The following is a 19,533-nucleotide window of genomic DNA, read 5'->3' on the forward strand; positions in this document are numbered from 1 at the left end:
CGCGTTCTCGATTCTGTTGTTGTTCTTGTGTGCTTAATTACATGAGATTATATGTATCTAATTAGATATGATTTGTATGGACAATATCAATTTTCACATTCTTGTTCAATAGTTGTTCTTGTACATTTAGTCACATATGATTTCTGTATACAAGATTCACTTTCGCGTTTTTGATTAAATAGTTTTTCTTTTTCCACATTAATCATATGTGATTAATACATACAATCACATATGATTAATTACATAAGAAAAAATATTGACTCATGAATATTATCAATATAAATCATATGCAATTTGATATATATAGTTACATATGATTAAGTACATGAGTACAACTATTGAATTGAGAAAGAAATAATGAATCTTGTCCACATAAATCATATGTGATTAAATACATATAATCACATGTGATTTATGTGGACAAGATTCATTATTTCTTTCTCAATTTAACATGTGATTAAATATATTAGAACAATTACTGAATCGACGCATGAATAAACATTTTCCATACGAATCATATGTGATTAAATATATATAATCACATGTGATTAAATACACAAGAACAACTATCGAATCAACACGTAAAAACAAATATTGTCCATGTAAATCATATGTGATTAAATATATATAATCACATATGATTTAATTCACAATGGGTGGTGGTGGGTGGTTGCAAGTGGTGGTGATAGTGATGGGTGGTGGTGGGTGGTTGCAAGTTGTGGTGATAGTGATGGGTTGTGGTTTTGGTGGGTGGTGGGTGGGTGTGGGTGGTGGTGGCGGGTGGTGCTGGTTGGGTAGTGATGATGGTGGATGGTGATGTTGGTAGCGGGTGGTGGTGGTTGTGATAGGTAGGTGGTGGGTGGTGGTGGTGGTGGCGGGTGGTGGGTAGTGATGGATGGTGGGTGGTGGTGGGTAGTGATGGGTGGTGGTGGCGGGGTGGTGGTTGGTGGGGGTGGTGGTAGTGGTTGGTGGTGGTGGTGGAGGTGGGTGGTGGTTATGGTGGGGGGTAGTAGGTGGTGGGTGGTGGTGGGTGGTGGGTAGTGATGGGTGGTGGGTAATGGTTGGTGGTGGTGGGTGGTGGTGATGGGTTGTTGGTGGTGGTGCCGGGCGGTGGTGATGGGTGGTAGAGGTGGGTGGCGGGTGGTGGGTGGTGGTGGGCAGTGGTGGGTGGTGGGTAATGGTGAGTGGTGGTGATGGGTTGTTGGTGGTGGTGACGGGCGGTGGTGATGTGTGGTGGAGGTGGGTGACGGGTGGTGGTGGTTGGGTGGTAATGGTGGTGGCGGGTGGTGGTTCGTGGTGGGTGGTGGGTTGTATGGGTGGTGGGTGGTGGGTGGTAGGTGGTGGTTGGTGGTGGTGGTGGGTTGTATGGGTGGTGGATGGTGGGTGGTGGGTGGTGGTTGGTGGTGGTGGTTAGTGATGGGTGGTGGTGGTGGGTGGTGGTTGGTGGTGGTGGGTAGTGATGGGTGGTGGTGGCGGATAGTGGTGATGTGTGGTAGGTAGTGATGGCAGGCGGTGGTGATGGGTGGTAGAGGTGGGTGGTGGTGGCAGGTGGTGGTGGGTGGTGGTTGGTGGTGGTGGGTAGTGATGGGTGGTGGTGACGGGTGGTGGTGGTGGTGGGTGGTGGTGGTTGTGGTGGGCGGGTGGTGGTGGGTCGTGGGTGGTGGGTCGTGGTTGGTGGTGGGTAGTGGTTGGTGGTGGTGGTCGGTGGTGGTGGCGGGTGGTGGATGTGGGTGGTGGTAGCGGGTGGTGGTGGTGGGTGGTGGTTGGTGGTGGTTATTGATGGGTGGTGGTGGCGGGTGGTGGTGGTGGTGGTGGGTGGTGGTGGGTAGTGATGGGTGGTGGTGGTGATGGGTGGTAGGTAGTGGTTGTGGGTGGTGGTGGCAGGCGGTGGAGGTGAGTGGTGGTGGCAGGTGGTGGTGGTTGGGTGGTGATGGTGGTGGCGTGTGGTGGTTGGTGGTGGTGGTGGTGGTGGGTGGTGGGTCGTGATGGGTGGTGGGTCGTGGGTCGTGATGGGTTGTGGGTGGTGGGTGGTGGTTGGTGGTGGTGGTTAGTGATGGGTGGTGGTGGTGGGTGATGTTGGTTGGGTGGTGAGTGGTGTTAGTTAGTGAGTTTTTTTTAATTGTTTGTAAGTATTTTTTGATTTATATGAACATTATTTTATAATTTTAATTAAAAAAAATTATGTGGTCCAAATTTGTTTTCAAATGTTCTCATGATAATACATGTTCTCGATTGAACGCTCCCCTATATATATATATATATATATATATATATATATATATATATATATATATATATATATATATATATATATATATATATATATATATATACACACACACACACACTAGCCGTTTACCTGCGTTAAGCGACGGGTGCGAATAGTTTTTTCAAAAATTAGTTTTCTAGAGAAGATTAATTCTTTTGCACAAATAGTTAGGTGTTTGACATTGTTGATAGTGTCGAGATCTTCAAAACTTATAGGGCTACTAACACTAATATGCAATAAAAGTATGTAAATATAGTATCACTCCCCTTCATTGGCATTAGAAGAAACCAAACGATCCCTAATAATAATAATTATAATAAAAATTAATATACAATGCCAGAAATTGGAAAATTAATATCGTGAGTCTCAAAATTCTTGTATTCATTATTGTTGTTCGAGGCATGTTCACAAAACTTTTCAGTGTTATAAATTATCTGAACTTTTTAATGCTATAAATTAGCTTTTTTATTTGTATATTTTATATAAACAATAAACTTATCAATATTTGACAATATGTTACATAACTTCAACAATATTTACCGAGATGTAAATTTACAATAATAATGATAACAATAACACTAATAGTAATAATAAAAACCCAAATTTCTATTATTTAAATATAAAAATACTATTGTAATGGTTTTTACACCAACATAAAGTTCAATAGAAAAACTTACATGATAACAATTAATTTTTTTTAACATAAATATGAAAATATTGTTATTGTAGTCACATTTTGAGAATTTATTATTGTACTTGCTACTTATATCAATGTACTAAATTAGAATCTACATATTTGATAAATGGAAGACAACCTAAGTGATCCAAGTTAAAGTATCACATAAATTCTTATATGAGTTTATTTTCTTTTACTATGAGGATACCAAAAAAATCTTTTACTATAAGGATACCAAAAACCACTTAGAGGAGCACCGCAAAAAATTAATTTTGATATTGAAAGAATAAGAAAACCAACAATGACGCAATAATAAGGTACATGTAATGAAAATGCTATAACACTAATAGTAATAATGAAAGCCCAAATTTCTATCATTTAAATATGAAAATACTATTATAATAGTTTTTACACCAACATAAAGTTCCATATCTTCAAATTTGAGGTGCCTTTCCTTCATTAATTGCAAATGATAGTTTGATGCAATAATAAATTTATCAATATTTGACAATATCTTACATAACTTCATCAAAAGTGAGGCATATTATTGTAATTGTAAATGATAGTTTGATGCTATAATATAGAAATTAACTATTTCATCATTACTTGAAAATCTTCAATATTGAGGTGCCTTTTTATATCATGTGCCAAACAATCTCCATCACCTTTGTTTGAATAAAAGTATATACTTACCCAAATTTGTGTGGTCTTGAAATCAAGTACACAAGTAAGACGGACAATATAATTATCAATAAAATATTCTAAAATCAAGATATTAGAAGATAAGTAAAATTGCAGCCATAGAAGCTAGATAAATAAAAAAAAAATCCACCTTATCAATTTATTTTTGACAGTTTTTTTTTTTAATTTTGAATTATTTAAAAAAAAAATATATGTTATAATAAATAAATAAATGAACCTGCATTGTTATTCTTAGCATTTTAACCCTTCTATACAAACACTTCATACATATTATAATTCTAAATAAAAATTGTGATCATTTCCAAAAGTAGCACTACCCCTTTGTAGTTCACACATTTACTTTGTTGCAAAAACAAAAAACCAGTCAATTCACATCCAAATTGAGAAAACTGCCTTTTGACTTTAAAAATCAAAATTCTCTTTCAAAAGAGACAACATATACAAGCAAACCAAATTTAAAGGCAAACATGTCAATGCAGAAACATTCAAGTACACATGAAGATTTCAAACTCACAGTTTATACAAATATATTAGTTAAGTTTTTTAATGTAACAGTCGTGCAAAACAAATTAGAATCAGTAACTCTAAGTTGTATTAGAGAAACTATCTATTTTATTTGAGAGATAAATACTCAGAAAAAGTTTACAAAAAACAAAAAACAAACTCTTTTGTAGAATTCTCACACAACACTTTGTTCCAAGATTTGACCATTTTACCCTTGGGACTGCCCTTACCTGCTATGAGTTTTGGATCTATATGGATATTATCTTTTTGGTGTTGGCTTCAAAGTTTTGCGCATTTGCCATGTACATCCTAACCGTCTTGCTTTTCTTTTCATGTTATGACCTTTTTGCCCCTAACTCTGATAGGAAGGTTAAATGGGCCTAGTTATATTATTTTTCCTCACTAACACATGTTTTTATTTTACGGAAATACAAAGTAGTTAAATGGAATATCATTTTAACAAAAAACCAAATAGATTATGAACAACTAAGAAACTAAATACACCTCCAGGACCCAAGAATCAATTTAGGAGACTCATCCTACCATTCAAACTCCTTTTTATGCACCTTCAATAAAAACAGTAAAACCGACAATTGAAAGGATTAAGTGTTTAATTACTAAATATATCTGATGAATTGCAAAAAAAATACATGTGTATTAGTATAATTTCGTCATTTACCCTTTAACACATGACTTTCCAAATACCATCATGAATGGAATTAAAATTGGATTATTCTTCGACATGTTGCTCCTCCTAACCTTGAACAATTCCTTGACCTATACAAATATATAATTTCAAAAGTTACTTGAGTGCTTCTATATCATATTTCAAAGCCTAGTCCTACTAACTTCTTTTATATAGCTGCGAACATACAAAGTTCCACAAAAATTACAAAGAAATGAACACAAAGAAAATTAAGTATACCAGGATTGTTGTAGGTGTTGATGTGTTAAAATATTTGTTGTTATGTGGCGTCATCCGATATAGGAAATCGCCAATTGGGTCGACAACCTGGAAAAAAAACTTTGATATAGTCTTAAAATCCCTAGAAATTAGCATGAAACTCATCTCAAAATCCTAGAATAATTCGTTATTTGCATAATTCATAAGAAAACAATAGAATACACTTTATTATTCCTCAACAGGCTGGAAGGTCTACACTTGTAACCATGTTAGTTTCGTCTGCTGTGACCTGAGAACAAATAAAAAAGGATGAAAACCCCTGAATCTGTGTTTGAATATATATACTTCGGTGGTTGGTAAGAAACTATATACATTTTAGTAAATAATACAATTTACCTGAATGAAGTTCAGGAGAGAACAAAATTCTTATCTTGTTGTGACTCCTCTGTAGTGGAGTCCCTGGGTTCATTTTCCAAGATCTGGAATGAAGATGCCACATAATATCAAATAATCAACCTTTTCTTAAAATTAAAATTTAAGGGAAGAATTTCTTCTAGAAACCAATAATTTGAAAGCATGAAATTGTGATCTTAACCTAGCAAACATAAAAATTTCAACTTGGGAATCAACATAACAAAAATAAATGGTTTTTCAAAAGAAAATAGAGTAAATGATTAAAGAACAAAATGAAAGAATTATACCAATATGGACATTCTTCAGGGCAACAATTTTGGAAGAACAATATGAAAAAGCATACCAGATGGTTCCATTTTTGCAATACAGTCCTTCAAGTTTCTATATGTGGTAGTTGTAAACAAATTTAGCTTAAATTCCAGATTTACCTCTTCATACACTCCCTACATTCTCATAACCATTGATGAAGTATTGTCTCCTTGGTGGCCTTGAGTCATAAAAACATCATCTCGTTCTCTTCCTCCACTTTCAAAATCAATAAACCATTAGATCATTCTTTTAAAATTCCAGCTCTTCTTCTCGTAAGCATATGAGAAACACTTGCCAACCTTGCAAAATTATGACCAATAATACATGTCAACAAAGAGAAAAGACAAACCATTGATTGAAAGCGCATGAGACACATCGTAGATGCCTTAGTGTTGAATATGAAATCACCAATCGGGGAGTACAAAAGAACCCATAAAATTGAAATCAACATCAACAATCTGATCATTGTTACCAATTCTCGGGTAGTTTGGTAGGCTGGAACAACAGTAAAAAAACAAAAAAATCGCAATTCAGACTAATCGCAATTGATAGGGTTAGATGGTAAATACACACGAGACTCATCGGGAGGGGTTCTTTGACTTTTAACCCTGTATTGACACCATCTGCAAAAGTGCAATAACTCTTAAAGCTTTAGCTAAAAGGATAAAAATGGATCAAGAGAAAAAAAAAAGAAATCGCACCTGATAGAGATAGAGAGACATGAAGTCAGATCGTGGTGTGGTTCGTCATCAGAATAATGGTGTAAGGGCAGAGACTATGTGGAGATGGTTAGGGTTGTGGAGACTGATAGGGTTTCTCGTCATAACAGAAGGTAAAAGAGGGGTAAGAGAGGGGGTGGCAATGGCAGTGGCTAGATAGGGTTTCAAAAGTTGGATCTTCATTAGACACAGGTGCGATTGGGGTTTTGAGAAAAGAAACAAAGGTAAAGAAAAGTAGAGTTGCAGGGCGTCGATCATCCAGGTTAGAAGGAATCATCAGGAGGAAGAACATTTGAGTGAGCGAGGATGGTGATACGGGAGGTCCATCAGAAACTGAAGCGAGCTAGAAGAGAGTGGATAGATGGGGTGGGTTTGACGGCGTCAGATGTTGTGTTGAGGATGCTAGGGTTTAGTGTTTCCAACATGTAGAGATAGAGGTATGCTTTCATTGTAAGGCCGTCCGGTATGGTTGCAACGGACGGGTTCGTGGTCTAGCTGGCCACGAACCACGACTGTGCACAGCATCCCGGTGGCTAGTGGTGGTTCGTGGTCGTGAGGAGCCGTGGTCGGGACAACGAATGCAAACGGAAATTGTGATTGGGTGCCACAGTAACGGTCATATTTAGGGTTAAAATCTTTTTTTTTTAATTTTACTATTCAAACAACATTAAACCACTTCTATAAATACCACACTTATTCATTCATTTTACTCACACAATTCTTTTTTCTTCTTCTCACAATCACACACTTCTTTTGCTTCATAAACTCAAAGCCAATGGCTCCTAAAAGGATGAATTGGTCAGAAAATGAAGAAGAGAACTTAGCATTAGCATGGGTAGCTGTTTCAAAAGACCCAAAAATACCTCCTAATTTTTGGGTAAAAGTTGGAAACGTTTTCCATAAATTAATGGATTGCCAAAGTCGTAATTTTGATCAAATATGTTCCAAGTTTCACGACATGAGGGTAAAATGCCTTAAATTCAATGAGATTTATAATTTTGTTATAAACAACGTGGACGAAGTCGACCCGTTTGTTGTGGCCATGCACCAATATGAAGACACGAAACACACGCCGTTTAAACACGTCAAAGCTTGGCGAAAATTGAGAGAGTCCCCAAAATTTAGTCATTAAAAATAACGGTTTAAAACTAGTTTAAGTTCTTTGTGGTTGCATTTTTATTTTTTATTATTTTTTTTTATTTTATGTTGTGTGTTTTAAATTAATGTAATCTTTGTTTTATTGAATAAAAAACTAATTTTAAAAAAATATATGTTTTATTGTGTTTGTGAATTAAATTTAAATAAAAAAACTAATTTAAAAAAATATATGTTTTATAAAAAAATATGTTTTATTGAATAAAAAACTAATTTAAAAAAATATGTTTTATTGTGTTTTAATGTATTTTGAATTAAATTTAAATAAAAAAATGAGGTGGAGTGGTGTGTTTAGTGGTAAGTATCTCATAGTTAGTGGTAGAGAATGTGGTGCCGATGTGGCACCCACCACATATGTGGTATGTGGTGGGTATAACGGATGGTCTAAGCTTAATAATATTGTACAATATGTTGTAACATGTATACCTCTTAAATTTCAAGAAACAGACAATATGCTTAATAATATAGTCAAGATATATATATATATATATATATATATATATATATATATATATATATATATATATATATATATATATATATATATATATATATATATATAGGGTTGAGATCGGTTGAGAACTCAAAGTTTCCCGAGAACCCGAGAACTAAAAGTGGAGCGTTGGATTAAAAGTAATTCGTTAAGGACATGATCGTCATCTTACCAATCTCATTTAATGTTTAATTTTTTTGTGTTATTTAATATATTAATATAAATGTCTAAAAATTAACAAAATAACTCAAAAGTTCGGATTTATTTTATTTTTTTAAAATAATTTTCGATTTTTTAAAAAAATGGATATTTTTTAGTTTTTTTTAAAAAACATGAATTTTTCAAAAAAAATGGAAAAAAATATTTTTTAAAAAACTGCATCTTTTTTTCAAAAAAAAACTGCATTTTTTTTAAAAAAAACTGCATTTTTTTTAAAAAAAACTGCATTTTTAAAAAAAAAAAAACTGTACTTTTTTTTAATAAAACTGCATTTTTTTAAAAAAAAACTGCATTTTTTCTCGAAAAAAAACTGTATTTTTTTTCTTCAGAAAAACTGCATTTTTTTCAAAAAAAAAAAAACTACGATTTTTTTTAAAAAGTGCAATTTTTTTCAAAACTGCATTTTTTTAACAAAAAAATCAACGTTTTAGGTGCATATATGCTTTTTTTTTCAAATGCATATATGCATATTTCTTATACTATAATATTCGTAAGTAAATTATAAAAAATCTCATTTTTATTAATCAATCTATAAACATAATACAAGTATTTTATTCGATACAAAATAAAATATAAAAAAACTACAAAGATTCACAGTGTTATCATTTCTTCATATCAACATTTCCATATTTTCTTCAATTTATCACTTTTCACCTCTTCAATATTTTCCAAAAATTCTTCAAAATCAACAAGAAAATAAAAAAAATTGATTAATGCAAGAACACACACATATATATATCATGTAAGATTCACATGTGATTATATAATGTGATATTCACATGTGATTGTATCTTTTAAGATTTAAATGTGAAATTCACAAGAAAATTTTAAAAAATAATTAACGAAGAACACTTACACAAAATGCATGTGTGCATATAGAAGTAATTCATATGTGATTCATTTGTGATTTACATGTGAATCACATGTAATTCACTTGTGATATACATGTGAATCATATGTAATTCACTTGTGATTTACATGTGAATCACATGTAATTGATATGTGATTCACTTGTGATTTACATGTGAATTACATGTGATTAATATGTGAATTAAATGTGATTTACATGTGAACCACATATAATTCATATGTGATTAACTTGTGAATCACATGTAATTCATAGGTAATTCACTTGTAATTTACATGTGAATCACAAATTAATCATATGTGAATTACATGTGAATCACATGTAATTCATATGTGAATTACATGTTATTTACATGTGAATCACATGTAATTCATATGTGATTTAAACGTGAATCACATGTAATTCATATGTGATTCACTTGTGATTTACACGTGAATCACATGTAATTCATATTTACATGTGAATCACAAGTGAATCATATATGAATTACATGTGATTAAAATGTGAGTCACATGTGAATTACATGTTATTTACATGTGAATCACATGTAATTCATATGTGATTCACTTGTGATTTACATCACATATAAATTACATGTGAATCACATGTAATTCATATGTGATTCACTTGTGATTTACATGTGAATCATATGTAAATTACATGTGATTTACATGTGAATCACATGTAATTCATATGTAAAGTTTGCAACCAAAATACTTCAATAAAATTATATTTTCATTTATATATTATACTAATGGATTAGTTTATTGGTCACCGAATCAGAAATCAATGATGGAACAGAAAATATCTTAAAGAATAATTAAAAGTTTTCCATGATATGGCGCCATTTGAGATTTGGTAATTTTCTATAAACGGCTTTAAATAAATTGTTAACTTTCCATAGATTTTTCAATGAAAGTTGTTTGAGATTTATGAACTTTCTAGAAAAGCTATTATTTAAAATCTCAAGTGGCTTTCATGGAAAAGTCAACAAATGAAAAGATGTTTTTTTTTTTGGAAAGAAGAGGGAAAATATAAGGGGTTTTGTAGCAATTTGATATGGTGGTGTAGGGTATACCTTTGAATCCTGATATAAGTGTAGGTATTTCAAGGATTCCTTGTAAAATCCACAGTGATAAAGGAGAGCACCATAATCTGTAGTTCCATACAATCAACTTCAAGAATAATAAGCCGCTAACATGTTGTTCAAGAAAAAAAAACAAATCACACTATTATAAATGACATGTATCAAACTACAGATGAAAATAATACAACATATCCATAGAAACCAATATACCAGAGGGACTACTTTTGTAATTTAGTCTAGAAAGAAACAGTGGTATGAATGCCTAGACCTTAAAAAACAGAAATTCCCTTTTTAGGAAGGGTGAAATGTGATGAAAAATGGCATATATCTACAAGTGACATACCTTCTCCAATTCTTGTTGGTATAAATCTGTTCGATAATATGCAGTTGACAGCAGTAAATTTGGATTAAATGAGCCAAACATACTGCAAAACAACAAAGAAAAATGAAGTCAAATAGGGCGAGAAAACTTTAACAGGTTTTTCAAAATGCAACATTTTTTATACCTGATTAATGATGCATTGTCATACATATTGAGCCTCTCAAAGAAAGCTAACGTATAAAATGTGAATCGATCCACAACAGAGACACCAACCTATATGTATCACAATAATCTCTACAGAATTAGCAAGAGAAGAAAAAGAAATTGTGGAGTATTCCTGTATATCAAATTACAAAATTTTGAGGTTGATAGAATCCAGATAATACTCACATCAGAATCTAAGTGATGTGAATATGAGTTTTCCCTTTTCATGCTACTCCCAATAGCCAAAACACCAGGTGAATGGAGCTGAAAATAAAGAAAATATCCACAATGTTTTAGAATTCTCAATAAATTTATGTTATCATTATTTCAATGCTTTAGGTAAGAAAAGGATCCAAACCTAGGAAAAGAGGGTAGCAGCTTGACATGTATCTACCATAATCAACAGTTCCTTGAACCTAAAAACATGAACACATAAGAGAACAAGTAAGTCATCGATCCACAACCAATGACAGATGAGATAGCATTAAAAATGGGTTCTGACCTACGCTTTTCTTTCATCTGTTTGACTGCATCAGCCAAATCATGACTCTGAAGTTCATCAGAGTCTTGAAATTTCAGAAACTCATCTCCTCCATGTCCTGTCATGTATAGCAGTATATGGCTTCCTTCATCACTCAAAAGACGTTTGGATCTTGGAACAACATTTTCATGGCGACCTGTTAAAACTCTCAAAAAGTTCTCAACTGTCACTTCATAGCCTCGATAGTCTACCTGACATAACAGTGTACTAAAATCAGCACATCTTCTCTAAAAACAGCTATGTAAATAAGTAAAGGGTTGTAGAAATTAATTGGACACAAAAATTGACCTCAACATTATCTCCATACAAGTTAAGCCTATGGTTTTCATTGTTGAAAACTTGTGCAGGGTATTTGTTTCGGGAATTGCAAGCCATGTCATCTGCTAACATAAGAATGATCCTCTCATCAGGTATCCCTAATCGTTTCACAGTCCTAAACAAGAAGATTAAGAGAAAGAATGACATACAATTGTCAATAGAGCGTAAAGAAGATCGAGTTTTGTTAATCGGGAAGCGAATGGGATGATTACTGGGATTTCGGGTTGGCTCATGTAACTCAACGCCATGGAAGTTAAAAGAGGAGGGAATTTCAATCCGACGTAGTTTTTAGGTTGATCGTTGAAAGCGCCACCGCCGAATTCTTGTAATTTCACTGCGTGGTTGAAGAAATCGGAAAGGTCTGTGAGGTCGCATTCGCTGATTTTCACTGATAGTAACGATTCGCTGCAGTTTTTTGCGATGAGTTCTAGATCTTTGAAATCGAACTTAACCAGATCTGTCATGTAGAAGTTTAACGATTCCATGGCTGTGTTACGCAAAGCTAGCTCATGTAACCATTCGCCGTCCTTTTCGACGATTAAGCTCTCTTGTAGATACATAATTCTCAAATTGTTACACCGCTTACCGATTTGGAGTAATCCGTCTGTTGAAAACCCTGAGCACAAATCAAGCTTCAAAACCCTAAGTTCTTGACCACGGGTTCGGGTTAATAAATCGATATCGGAATCACGAACAATCATTCGCCGGAAATGGATAGATTTCAAGCAATTCAATGAACTCGAGATTTCTCTAACGACCTAATGCTTCATTGTAGATGACCGATTCCACTCCAACTGGACATTCGATAGGACTATCTTCTCCAAATCGACAAGTCAAGATCGGATTCAGAATAAAACGACCGACCTAATGCTTCATTGTAGATGTTCCGATGAACTATACTCACATCCTGTCGCACTTCGACGACCATTTCAGGATTTGAGATCGGAGGTGTGATGAAGGATAGAGAGAGAGGATCGAAAGAGAGAGAGATATGAGTTGACGTGATTAAATGTCCCTGGTTTATTTTAATAAGATACCCCCGCCCCATTTTATTTTCAGATATTTACGAAAGTGCCACGAAGCATCCTGACCCTCTATTATTTTAATCTAACGGTTATTATTTAGTTATCGGGTTCTCGGGAAACTTTGAGTTCTCAAATGATCATTCCTCTATATATATATATATATATATATATATATATATATATATATATATATATATATATATATATATATATATATATATATATATATATATATGTAACGCCCCGATTCCAGGTATGGATTTAAATAAAAGGTTAATTAGTTAATGCCCTACTCGTCGAGTAGCAGCGGGTTTGGAACGCGTGTTTAGTGACCTACTCGACGAGTCCACTAAGGGACTCGACGAGTAGGAGCTGGCAGATGAAACCCTAAATCTCAGGGTTTTGCACCCTATTTAAGGAATGATAAGCCTCCTATGGCCTCTTTGCAGTCCATTGAGAGTCCAGAAGAACCCTAATCGTGTGTGTGTGTTCTTTGGTGTGTTCAAGCTTGGAGGAGGAACCTTGAAGAAGGAAACACTTGGGGAAGCAAGGAAATCAAGGTTAGGAACTTGTGGGGAACTAAGAGAATCATCAGTTGTCACTCTCTGGAAGGTATTAAGCTGTTCCTTTAGCTCAGCCTCTTCTTACCCCTTTTTGTGCATGAGCTTAGAAAAGGATTCTTGTGTTTAAGCCAAGATCTGAAGTTGTAACTTCAGATCTGGGCTCCCCTTGGCCTTTGGATTCATAAAGCCATCAGCTTTGCCTAGTATGAGCCTCCTCTCAAGTATGTGACTTCATTGCAAGCTTAGTTGTGCCATTTTAGGGTCTTAAAGCCTTGCATGCACGTAAAGTTTGCAACTTTACGTGATAAGCATGCCTAAGGAGGCTGGATCTGCAATTTAGGGCCTTGACATGGCTTAGGAAGTGTCTGCATGGTTAAAGGACTGAAGGGACTCGACGAGTCGCATAGTTGACTCAGCGAGTCACATGAAGATGGCCGTGAACTCGACGAGTTGGATGAACAACTCAGCGAGTCCGATGAAGATTACCATAAGACTCGGCGAGTTGAAGAACAACTCGGCGAGTCGGATGAGTTTTTCCCAAGGTATGAATGAGTGTGTGTTCGTCGTGTGCAAAAAGGAAAACTCGACGGGTGGACTTAGAGTTTGGTCGAGAATCGGAGAAACTCGACGAGTCACCTCGATGACTCGGCGAGTGGGATAGTGTTTCAAGGAACTCGACGAGTAGCCCTCGGTACTCGGCGAGTAAGGTCAACATGGACTGTTGACCTTGACTGAGGACTTTGACTTTGACCAGGGGTTGGCTAGTGAGTTATGGAGTACCTTATAAGGTTAAGGACTTATGAGTATATTGTGCTTTGGTGTCGGGTGGTGGAGCCTGTGCCAAGTGATTCGAGAGTTGGGTTTTATCTTCCGAGTCGACATTTGCGAGGTGAGTTATCCTCACTATACTAAGGGGTCTAAGGCACCAAGGCCGGCCCATTGGATATGATATCCTAGTAGTTGTATTATGTTGAGTATGAGTTGGTTATGCATGCTAGTTTGATATGCTAGAGGGTGGGTCTGTAGGACTAACTATGATATTGATTGATTACCTGTATGTGCATTATCTGTTACATGTTGATATGTTATGTGGGATGGGTTGAGGATGTACTGCTCCGTGCGGTAGCCAACAAACCCTAGAGTATTCCAGATATGAGTTGAGGGCCCGGTAGGCATTCCAGACTCATACTGAGGTCTCGGGAGCATTCCAGATACGAGCTGAGGGCCCGGTAGGCATTCCAGACTCGTACTGAGGGCTCGATAGCATTCCGGATATGAGCTGAGGGCCCGGTAGGCATTCTAGACTCATACTGAGGACTCGGGAGCATTCCAGATACGAGCTGAGGGCCCGGTAGGCATTCCAGACTCGTACTGAGGGCTCGATGGTATTCCAGATACGAGTTGAGGGCCCGGTAGGCATTTCAGACTCGTACTGAGGGCCCAGGGGTAATCCAGCTTGTAAAGTTGTGGACCCATTACATGCTGTTCTGTTCAGTTTGTTATGATATGTCATGGTGTGACATGGTTATGTGGACTGTATGTGTATCGGTATTTTGGGGGTAACTCACTAAGCTCTCGGGCTTACAGTTTCACTTTATTGTTTCAGGTACATCAGGGGATCGCGGCAAGGCAAAGGCATGATCGTACAGCTCCTCCTATTATGTTTATGTTCCTGGGAATACTCTGATAGGAATGTATTTTGAAAACAAAGTTGTAATGTTTTGATGAACTTGACATGTTTTGAAAGTTTAAATTTGTTCGAAATTTTTGGGTGTTACAAGTTGGTATCAGAGCCTTGGTTTGAGTCAATTGGAGGAACACTCGTGTAACTCCAGTCTCAAATCAAGGAAAGGATTTTCAAAATGATTTTTCAAAAAGGTTTTCAAAATAAATAAAGGAGGATGCAGGGCGTACGATCAGCCGGAGCCAGTAAGCAGACCCCAAAATACCATACAAGTTATCTGATTATGTGATATGATAGAACAGCATGTTAGTGCTAGGCTAGGGATCTTCAGGAATTGCATGATAGAATTGCCTGATTACATGATGCCTGCTAGCCTAGGTTTCCCTTACATGAGATTGACATCATTACTGTAGTTGCTTAGTGTATGCATCACAGTTATACACAATTAAGATCTTATAGCCTGAGAATGTTTGATTTGGCCTTATGTTCTGTTCTTGTTTGATTGGGAGCTTAGGGTAGGATTGGATATTCGAAAGTCTATCGGGTCCAGCGTTATGTATGGCTAGCATACACTAGTGCTGCAGGGTTGGTGGAAGTTTCATGGATGGGTGGGTTGTGGAGGCCGGGAGGCCAGTTATGAGATATTTAGCATTCCTCTAGGAGTAAGGATTGAGTGCTCGCCATGTTGTGTATATTGTTAGGGTGTTGTGGTGATACTTGAGACAAATATGGGTAGGTGTGGAAGGTAGTAAGGGTCCATACTACTGAAAGCACAGGACCTATACGCGTGTCAAGTAAGTCACAATCCCTATGGTTAGTAGGGAGGTGGTTCCTAGTGATTTATATGGATTATCTGATATCTTGTGGTATGTTTCAGAATGGTGATGACGAGGCGCTTCGTGGCTGGATCCGGTTCGGGATCAGGATCAGGGGATAGAGTCCAGGAGGGGCCGACAGCACCTGAGCCGGTGGTGCAGATGGGTACAGAGGAGTTGGATGCCAGGATTCGAGAGATCCTGCGTGACGAGGTTGCTGCTGCATTCCGGGCTCAGTTACCAGAGATGTTCGGGTCGATTAAGACCGCCATGGTGGAGTATTTTGATGAGCGCTATGCAGCCCTTGCAGAGACAGCCGCCGCAGCAGCTGCATCAGCTGTATCCGCGGCAGGAGGAGGAGTTGGTAGAGGTTTTCAGTATAGGGACTTCGATAACACGAAGCCCCTACTTTTGATGGGACGCAGAAGGTCAGGTGTGCTCTGAACCTGCTTATGTCTGGGGCCAAGGACTGGTGGAGACTTGCGACTGGGTCGTACACTGATGATCGGAGAGCCGCTGTTACTTGGGAGCAGTTCAGGGATATGTTCCGCGCCCGTTACATTCCACGGGTTGAGCGGGAGCGATTGGAACAGGAGTTTCTGAGTTTGAGACAGGATGGGGAGTCGGTGACGGAGATCAACCCGGATGTTCACTGAGAGGGCGATGTTTTGCCCGGAGTTTGCTTCAGAGCAGGCTCAGATGACCCGTTATCTGAGCATGCTCAAGACGGATATCCGTCAGTTTGTGTCTACCCAGCGATATGATACTCTTCTAAGATCTAATTTTCGTCTATATTTTGATGGGTTCTTCAGCAAGTAGTGAAGAAGGAATTTCTCATGAGTTCTTAACCCATTTTCGTTTTTATTTTGGTGTTCTTTCTAAGAAATCTGAGAAGAAGAGAAGTTTCTACTTCATTTTTAGTGTATATGTTTACAAAAAAAAAACGAAGAACGATTTTTTATTTATGTATAGAACTTCAATTTCTGAAGCATTTATTTGTACATTCAGCCATATGGCTTGTACATTTTACAAAACCCTCATAAAGAAAAATAGAAGGGATGAGAAGTTCTGATGGGTCTTAACCCACTTTCAGTTTATATATTTTTCAGAAAATCCTATTTGGTTTAGGATTCTCAAGTATTATTCAAGTTGTTTGCAAATTTGAAAGAAGAAATAAGTTTCTAATAATTTTTTATCTTCTCAATTCCAGAAAACTCATTTTTCATTGTGCTGTAATCCTTGAACATTTTCAAAAGTTGGTAAAGTTACTTTTACCCTATGGTTTTACCATTTTAGTTAATGGTTTTAAAAAAAAGGAGTAGAAAGGAGTTCTACAAGAAACAAGGAGAACAGATCTGTAAAAAAAAGATAGATACAAAAGCAAACAACTCATATTCACAACAACAAAACCCGTATATTCCTCTCACCAAAATTATCTATCCTCAAAAATACATTTACCCTAAACCCAGTTAGAGTGAGAATTACAGTGATGGTATGTTTCATGCTGTTCTGTTCAGTTTGTTATGATATGTCATGGTGTGACATGGTTATGTGGACTGTATGTGTATCGGTATTTTGGGGGTAACTCACTAAGCTCTCGGGCTTACAGTTTCAGTTTATTGTTTCAGGTACATCAGGGGATCGCGGCAAGGCAAAGGCATGATCGTACAGCTCCTCCTATTATGTTTATGTTCCTGGGAATACTCTGATAGGAATGTATTTTGAAAACAAAGTTGTAATGTTTTGATGAACTTGACATGTTTTGAAAGTTTAAATTTGTTCGAAATTTTTGGGTGTTACAAGTTGGTATCAGAGCCTTGGTTTGAGTCAATTGGAGGAACACTCGTGTAACTCCAGTCTCAAATCAAGGAAAGGATTTTCAAAATGATTTTTCAAAAAGGTTTTCAAAATAAATAAAGGAGGATGCAGGGCGTACGATCAGCCGGAGCCAGTAAGCAGACCCCAAAATACCATACAAGTTATCTGATTATGTGATATGATAGAACAGCATGTTAGTGCTAGGCTAGGGATCTTCAGGAATTGCATGATAGAATTGCCTGATTACATGATGCCTGCTAGCCTAGGTTTCCCTTACATGAGATTGACATCATTACTGTAGTTGCTTAGTGTATGCATCACAGTTATACACAATTAAGATCTTATAGCCTGAGAATGTTTGATTTGGCCTTATGTTCTGTTCTTGTTTGATTGGGAGCTTAGGGTAGGATTGGATATTCGAAAGTCTATCGGGTCCAGCGTTATGTATGGCTAGCATACACTAGTGCTGCAGGGTTGGTGGAAGTTTCATGGATGGGTGGGTTGTGGAGGCCGGGAGGCCAGTTATGAGATATTTCACATTTTTCCTAAGTAACTAATATTGGGAATTTATAAGTGTTTAGTTACTTAGTATTTATCATTAATACTTTTAATGAATGGAGAATTATAGTCCTTGTCCTACCCGTTCGGCTAACGACCCTCCACCAGTCAAGGAAGCGGTGGGTGAGAGTGGACACCCATTAAACTGCCATTTTATAGGCAGTAACCTTATACCCCCTTATAGACCGGCTTCGTGAATGAGGCCTACTAACGGTAAGATTGACTTTTCTTATACATATCTATATAATTAAAATTATAATAATAGTATAAGGGTTGAATTTTAACTTTTAAAATTCTAAGGGCTAACTTGGAATTAAAGTATTCATAAGTGAAAACATTTCTAATTCCAAAACTTGAGGGCAAGTTTTGAAACTATTGAAAACTAATTAATTCCATGACTTATATGTTTAAAGTAGTTTTAATTAAAAGACTCTTCAAGTTCCATAACTTGAGGACAAGTTATGGAAGACTTTAAACTAATAAAAGAATGTAACTTTTCTTTATTTTGTAATTTATGGAATTAATTAAGGTTACACATTTTATTACTTAATGAAGTGACTCTTGAACCTCCATAACTTGAGAACAAGACTCTTCATTTTTGTAACCATTGCCAACTTTTATGAGTTTTATGAAACTTAAATGTGACTTTTCATATAACTTGAGGACAAGTTACAAAAACACATTTTAGAATCAAATCTTAGATTAAAATGGATTGAAAACACATAATCAATTAACTTTTCTATTAATCTAAGCAACTCATAAGAACAAGATAATTCAAATCAAACTTTTTCATGTAATTAGCCTAATCACTAAACTAATACAAAACATGAATCTATTGACAATTATCTTTGAAATTGGATTAGTATGAACATTACCACATCAAAAACAAGTTTATAAGTTCAAAAACATCTTAGGGTAATGTTTCTAGTCCATTTCTAGCCAAAAAACTCGAAAATATGCTGTCTGGGGCTCCTACTCGTCGAGTGTATCAACCTACTCGCCGAGTAGGATGATTTTCTTCATGGACTCGGCGAGTTCATCACTGGACTCGGCGAGTCCAGTGCCCAGAATGCCCGAAATTCGACTTTTTCAGCATTTTTCAGCAATTTACATCAAGTATAATTGAAAACAAGCCTAGGCTCTGATACCACTGTTGGGTTTTGAGCATTCTAACACTCCTAAGTGTACATGCAACCCTAAATACCTTGGATCTATGTTTTCTCTATTATACATGCGAATATGATTATCCAAGGTATTATCCTAACTAGCATACCAAAACATTGATACTAGGATAATAAAATAGATAGAATACATACCTTGTTGTTGTTGCTTGACTCCATGAAGCTTGAGAGCCTAGTGCCCCAAG

General features: G+C 36.3%; 1 pseudogene across 1 annotated transcript; it reads right to left on the reverse strand.

Moving 5' to 3' along the window:
- Positions 1–5,912: 5,912 nt before the first annotated feature.
- LOC145130274 (uncharacterized) lies at positions 5,913–11,822 on the reverse strand (annotated as a pseudogene). Its single transcript, XR_013717756.1, has 10 exons — positions 11,675–11,822; positions 11,348–11,577; positions 11,204–11,261; positions 11,032–11,109; positions 10,826–10,914; positions 10,663–10,744; positions 10,311–10,461; positions 6,386–6,433; positions 6,078–6,273; positions 5,913–5,994 (listed from the first exon to the last, which is right to left on the reverse strand). The product of XR_013717756.1 is annotated as an uncharacterized LOC145130274 (transcript).
- Positions 11,823–19,533: the final 7,711 nt, after the last annotated feature.

Source organism: Lactuca virosa, chromosome 8 (genome assembly GCF_052849685.1).
Source record: "Lactuca virosa cultivar CGN04683 chromosome 8, Lactuca_virosa_CGN04683_v6, whole genome shotgun sequence".
In the NCBI taxonomy this organism is placed as follows: Eukaryota; Viridiplantae; Streptophyta; class Magnoliopsida; order Asterales; family Asteraceae; genus Lactuca; species Lactuca virosa.